The sequence below is a fragment of the Bombina bombina genome, chromosome 3 (genome assembly GCF_027579735.1).
Source record: "Bombina bombina isolate aBomBom1 chromosome 3, aBomBom1.pri, whole genome shotgun sequence".
Classification (NCBI taxonomy): domain Eukaryota; kingdom Metazoa; phylum Chordata; class Amphibia; order Anura; family Bombinatoridae; genus Bombina; species Bombina bombina.
Genome location: NC_069501.1, coordinates 542,948 through 550,223, shown reverse-complemented (window position 1 = coordinate 550,223; position 7,276 = coordinate 542,948). Strand labels below are relative to the sequence as shown.

Sequence of the window (7,276 nt, the reverse complement as noted above, 5' to 3'; positions counted from 1 at the left end):
CCTCCAGTTTTAATTCCCCCGAAGGAGAATATGCACATAAAACCAATGAGGGACTCAATCACATCATCTGTGAAAAAGCCAGAAAAATCAGTAAAAACTGGCTTAAACAAACAGACATAAAACAAACTGACATAAAACAAACTGACATAAACAAACAGACATAAAATGACATAAAATAACTGGCATAAAACGACTGGCATAAAATAACTGGCATAAAAGAACTGTCCCTCAGAATAACCCTATAAGCTCACCCTCAGCTCTGTCCCTCTCATCACCAACCCAACTAACTGACCCTACAGCTTTCCCTACAGCTGTCCCTAGAAAAGCATCAAATATAATTAAAAGGAGATCCGGCTCCAGAACAGAAAGCCAAAATGTGCTTTAGCGTCTTTGTCTCCAATGCTTTTCCTTTCACGTAAATAATAAATATGGATTAAACTCAAGGCATATTGTACACAGTTCTTTACAGATAAAAGTTCATGATTAAAAAGTAAAATATTTCTGGCCAGCCAGATGGCTTCTTTAAAACAATTAATAATAAGCCAGACATATAAAAACTTTTCTTCCGCTATGCAAAGCATCTTGCCATATAAAACAGCCTCATGGTTGAGAATCCTCAGACCGCCTACCCACTTTAGAAGGGGACTAATTTGCCTCCAGACCTCTTGTGCAAATCTGCAATTCCAAAAGATGTGAAGTGGCGTCTCACAACTCTCACACCCTGCTCGAGGGCACTTGGCACTGGCAACCAGGCCCCGTCTATGCTGGAATTCCCTGGTAGGGAGAGAGTCTGTGACAATCCCCCAGGCCAAATCCTTCTGGAAGTTAGGTAGAAATTTATGCGCCACATTCTTCCAGACTTGTCGAGAGACAATTGCAGAAAAATTTATAACAGGACTTATAACTTCGCCAGTGAAAAATACCCCAAAAATTTTCTTATGGTCAATTAAAGTCTCTGTAGTAAAATTCTGCAACTTAAAAACTCGAATGATTCTCTCTAAAACCACATAATGTTTGGGCAGGTTAAACGCATAAGGTCTATTCAAAGCCAATTGAACCCATTTGTATTTGTGAAAAATAAATCCAGTGGTGTATTTTATAAACAAACTAGCAATGCAATCCTCACTGCAAAGAGCCATCTTTATATTATAGGATAAAAACTTAAAAACTTATCCATGTCCAGAGCGTTCTTCCCACCATTAAAAGACAATTTCTGTAGTTCAGTTCTTTTAAAACGCTCCATTTTAGCCCCCCAATAAAAAATAAAACATTCACGAATAATTCTCTTTAAAAATAAAACCGGGGGAAATAAAACCATGGATACATATAAAACAATGGGTAAAATCACTTGTCTCACTATTAAAATCTTACCCTCTAGAGTCAACTTTCTAAAAGCCCACAACTGAATTTTTTTCTTCACTTTTGCTAAAACGGTTTCCCACATAAAATCATACTTCATGTTACCCGTAAAATAGATGCCTAAAATCTTAATCTTCTCTCTCACAAGCGGCACAGTCACATCAAGCAAACTGCTCCACCAGCCATACAACATACACTCAGATTTATCTGCATTCATCTTACACCCAGACGCACAACAGAACCACTCCACAGTCCTTACTGCTCTATTTAAAGAGACTATGTCAGTGCACAGAACGGTGATGTCATCCATGTATGCCACGGTTTTAGCTTGCGTTCCTCCCCCTCCAGGAACAGGCACACCACGAATCACCTTGTCTTTTCTTAATGCACATAATAGTGGCTCAACACAACAAATAAATAAAATAGGTGATAAGGGGCAGCCCTGCTTAACCCCAGACTTAATAAAAACACCATCAGTTAAAAATCCATTAACAGACACTCTACTCACACAACCATCATACACACTCCTAATCTGATTTAGCATCCGTACAGGCACACCCATCCTCTCTAAAACCGTAAATAAAAACTCATGTGACACGCGATCGAAGGCTTTCTCAAAATCTACACTAAAAAGAGCCAAGCTCTGGTCCCTATCTAAACAATAAAATATTGAATCTCTAATCGTGCTTAAAATTTTCGTTATACTCCTCCCAGGCACCACACAGGCCTGACAGGGGGCTACAACTTTGGAAATGACAGATTTCAAACGGGATGCTAAAAGTTTAGTAAAAATTTTATAATCTGTATTTAAAAGTGTAATGGGACGCCAGTTCTTAATACTATCTTTATCACCTTTTTTTATTAATTAAAACAACAACTCCCTGCGTCCAAGATAAAGGTAAAATATTAAAATCACTACACTTTTTAAATAAAATCATAAAATCATCTTTTAAAACATCCCAAAAAACCCTATAAAATTCAATTGGTAACCCATCATTTCCTGGGGTCTTACCATTACTAAAACTTTTAATAACCCCTAAAATTTCTGCACAATTAAAATACTGAGCTAAAAAAGATTGATCATTAAAATTAAAAGAAGAATCCAATTGTGATAAAAAATGTTCTTTTAGGGAGGGATCTAAAAATTTGGGAGAATATAAATCCGAATAAAAATTAAAAACCTCTTGCTTCATACCATTAATATCAGATTTCCCCTCTATACTCCCCATAAAACTCTTTTTACTAGCTAATTTTTTAAAAAAGAATCTAGAACACTTCTCATCCTCCTCTAAAACTTGTACTTTAGAATTAAAAATTATTTGTTTCCCCTTTTCCTCTAAATTTTTCCTAATTTCTTCTTTTAATTTTAAAATATCATCATCTACATTAAAACCATAAGAACGTGCCTGATAAAATGCTTGAAGTCTAAAATTAAGTTTAGCATAAAATTCCCTCTTCTCCCTAGCCACTCTCTTACCCATTTTAATAAAAAAGTCCCGAATTAAAACTTTAACCTTATCCCACCATAAAATAATGTCCTCATCCCCCCGACTAAAACTCCACTTCTTATAATTATCAATAAAACTCTGTCTAATAAAATCATCATCTAAAAGAGAGGTATTTAATTTCCAATAAGAAGATTTAAAATTCTGCTCAGCAGGTAAATCACACACACACTCTAAAAGCTTGTGGTCAGAAAACACATTCTCACTTAAAACACAAGACCGCAAACTAAAAACCTTTGATAAAAACATAAAATCAATACGGGATTTAACCGCCCTATTACTCCACGTAAAACCAGGATCCGCACCATTCAACCTCATCCATACATCATTTAGCCTAAAATCCTCAATCATACCTTTCAACACACTAGCAGACCCATCCAAACGCTCACTCACACTCACACTCTCCCTCTTCTCACCTGGTAAAACACAGTTAAAATCCCCACCTAAAATCAAAGGTTCTGAACCTGCTAAAAACAAAGCTAAAATCTTAAAAAACTCTAACCTCTCTTTTTTAATAACCGGGGCATAGACATTAAAACACCTAAAACTAAAATTAAAATAACTGACGTGGACAACTAAAAGCCTACCCGGGACAATTTCCATAAAACTATTAATAATAAAATCATGGCTATTAAAAAGGATGCCCACCCCTACAGATTTGTTTTCATTACTCCCAGACCATACGGATGGGCCCCTATCCCAATATTTTTTTAAAACTTCCACTTTATCATTTTTATCAATACAACATTCCTGTAAATAAATAATGTCATTATTAGTATTAACCAAAAAATCACACAGGGCCGCCCTCCGAGGAGGGCTTTTAAAGCCCCGTGTATTTAGAGATGCTAACTTAAGCATCTGGAGAGGAGTAGCACAGCATCCTACTTAGAGAATCTCCTAAGCAGAATACCATCCTGGCCCTCAGAAACGTCACTGGGCGCAGGACTTGCCACAACCTCTCCAGCAGGCATTGACGTATCGTCAATCCTGATGACGCTAGCCTCGTCACTGCTAGCTTCAGAAATCCTATCAGTCCTGGACAAAGCACTAAAGTCAATGTTCTGTAAAGCTTCGGGGGGGGGAGACTGGTTCATGATCTAGAGCAAGAAATCTGTTAGGATGCTCCAAGTGGCTCAAGGAAGGGGAAAGATCCTCCTCAAGCTGGAACTTCGGTTTCTTTGAGGGATTTAAGCCCCCCTCAACCATAACATCCACTATAGAATCACACAATTTCGGCTTCTCAGAAGCGAACTTCTCAGCCCTAGATCCAGATTTTGACTTGGAAACTGCTGCCTTTTTTTGCTGAGAAGACGTGGGAGGAATGAAAGACCCCTGAACCGAGCCAGAGGCACCTCCCTCACCAGTATCCATAGGGACTTGATCCTCAACAGGAGGTACAGATTCCTGAGATCCGACTTCTTCACCCGCCACCTCCATAGGAGAAGAGGGGACAGACCGATCAGCCACAGGATGCACCTGACACCCCCCCTTCTCAGAAGGAGTACCTAGGTGCACCACAAAGGGCTGTTTCCTCGTCTCCCATCGCCGCCTCTCAGGACAAAAACGACTCAGGTGATCCAACTCACCACAGAGATCACAGACACAAATTTTACAATCTTTACTCAAATGCCCCGGCTGTTTACAGAACCGGCACACTTGGTCCTCAAGGCAGTCAGAGGAATCATGCCCATATTTCAAGCATGTACGGCAATACGGGGGCATCTGGTTGAAGACCAAAAAACCCCTATTACTCCCAATGGAAAACAGAGGGGGAGGTCTAAGAAATCCCCCAAATTCCCCTGCAACTGGACGGAAGGATACACGGAATTTCCATTTTCCAGACCAGACCCCACAGGAGTTAAAAACTTTCCCCTCAGGTTTTATTCTTGAGCAGAACCGCATGAGGTAGCGGGCGATCTCCTCCTCCCTCACATGAGGGTTATACATGTGTACAATCAGTAATTTTTCCCCGCCACCAAACATAGGGGAAAATTTTACCCCTTGCAGATCCTCATGTGCTTGATAGATTCGATATTTCTCTAAGACAACATTAGTTAGCTGATTAGAGAACATAGTTAAATCGAAATATCCTTTTCTGTAAAAATCTTGAAAGCACATAAATTGATCGAAAGAGAAACCAAATAATGCCACCATAATCTGTTTTTGTAAAAAAACACCATTCTTTAAAACCTGGTGTTCAGGAGCCACTTGGATCCGCAAAGTATCGTATGGGTAGGTCCCAATTGAATGATCCTGCCTACGACCTCCCGGTAGCCCCTTACCATCAGGACGACGTCCAGCCTCCACACCAACTCTGACACCTCCGACAACTCCGACAACTCCGACACCTCCGACAACTCTGACACCTCCGACACCTCCGACAACTCCGACAACTCTGACACCTCCGACACCTCCGACACCTCCGACACCCTCCACGACACTTCCTCCAGTAATCGCTGCCATGATGGCAACACGATCGCAACCCGGACGCTTTGGATAGCTAACCCCCCCAATAGCAGCAGGTGGTGCACCCGAAGGAAACACCACCAGGCCGAGGGGTCAGGTTCCGCCACTCCTTCTGACTCAGACACTTGATCTGAGCCAAAAGGCCGAGAAGCGATAACCGCAACGCTCTTGTCTGGGACGCCGCACGCTCAGAGCACTCACTCTGCCTCGGGGAGACAGGGCAGCACTCCAATGCTAACCACTAATCACACCATTGCAAATCCAAAAACAGCAGCAAATAACAACACATGGCTAGGCCAGACAAAAAACACAACTAGATAACCACAAAATTATCTGCTTTAGGAGAAAAAGCAGCAGCGGCGACCAGGAACCTGCTGCTGCTGCCTCCTGACTACTGGACAGAGAGCTGCTCTCCAATTTGCATGGCTCCGCCTCCTCCACCCTCCCCCGAAAACAGCCCCCCTCCTTCCCCCCGCCATCGTCGGAGCTGCACTCCGCAGACACACAGAAAGGCGTCAAAGCCACCAGGCTGGCAGATCAGGCTGATTGGACCGAGTAGCTGCTGCTGCTGCTGCTGCTGCTGCTGCTGCTGATACTGGATCTTGTGGGCCTAGCTGCCTGCCTGCTAGCTAGCAAGCAGGCTCAACTCTATTTTTTAAAACTTCCCTGTCCAGGCACCACCAGGGGGAGAACGAAGCACACAGACAACATTGACAGCTCCAAAGACTTTTATTGTCTGCCAAGAAGGAGAGATAGATAGATAGATAGATAGATAGATAGAAAGATAGAAAGATAGAAAGATAGAAAGAAAGAAATTATTAGTAAACACATCAATAAAGCAAGAAATGGACACATCGAAATACATACAAAATGAGGAACCACAGAAATAAATCAATCAATCAATCAATCAATCAATAAATAAATAAATACATAAATTAATAAATAGAGAGAACAAGAAAAATTATAAATGAATGCATGCATTTACACAGCAATACATAGATTTGGGAAGAAATGCTCATCAAATGAAGAATGAACACAAAAGGATAGCAAACACGTCGCCTCGCCATCTTAATACCGTTTCCTAGGCTTTTTTGGCCCGGCACACAAGGGGTTAACAAGAATCCGAAATGAAATTAAGCAGGCAGGAAAGCAGCTCGTCGATGAGGCTTTCTTCCAAAAATCTGCTGCTGCAGCAGCTCATTTCGGCTTCTGGTTGTTGGGATGAGGATGATTATTCTGTTTTTGTCACACAGCAAAAGAGAGGGGTGCACCGGTCCTGGAGGTACTGCAATACCAGGTCAATGCGTGGAGTGGACAGAGCAAGCTCTTCTTCCATCTCCCTGTTTCAAAAATCCATTTAATATATGGCACCCAGATAGGGCGCATATCAGATACTAAACTGATAAGAACAGATTTTTTTTTTTTTTTTTTTTTATCTTTTTATTGAAAATATCCATATATACAGTTAAAAACAGTATAGAATGTTTACATAAAAAACATTGACATCAAAAACAAATACAATACAACAAAGTGAAATACAATACAATACAAATACAAAAACATCAATTCCAACAAAAATAATACAAAAAGATACAAATAAAACTTTCCCTGACTAAAAAAACTACATGTCCCCTAAACACAAATCCTTACAAAAAGCAGTAACTATCCCTCCGATTCTTCATCTGTCCCTATCACTAGCCTTCTTCTCTATCTCACAACATGAAGATCTGAAAAAGAAGAAAACAAATTAGACAATAATCATAACACGACCAACCCATAATTCAGGTTTCCATTTAGATAAAGCTTTTTGTTCTGTATATATTTATTTTTTAGTTGATAAATGTATGACGAACTCAAAATAAGACCTACACAGTCGGCCACTGATAAATTCTCTCTCTTAAAAAGTAGAATATTCCTAAACTTCCACAAAGACTCTTTGACACAAT

General features: G+C 40.3%; 1 non-coding gene across 1 annotated transcript; it reads right to left on the bottom strand.

The window, feature by feature from the left end:
• Nucleotides 1-6,590: 6,590 nt before the first annotated feature.
• Nucleotides 6,591-6,783, bottom strand: LOC128655016 (U2 spliceosomal RNA). Its single transcript, XR_008401617.1, has one exon. It is a non-coding gene; the product is annotated as a U2 spliceosomal RNA (small nuclear RNA).
• Nucleotides 6,784-7,276: the final 493 nt, after the last annotated feature.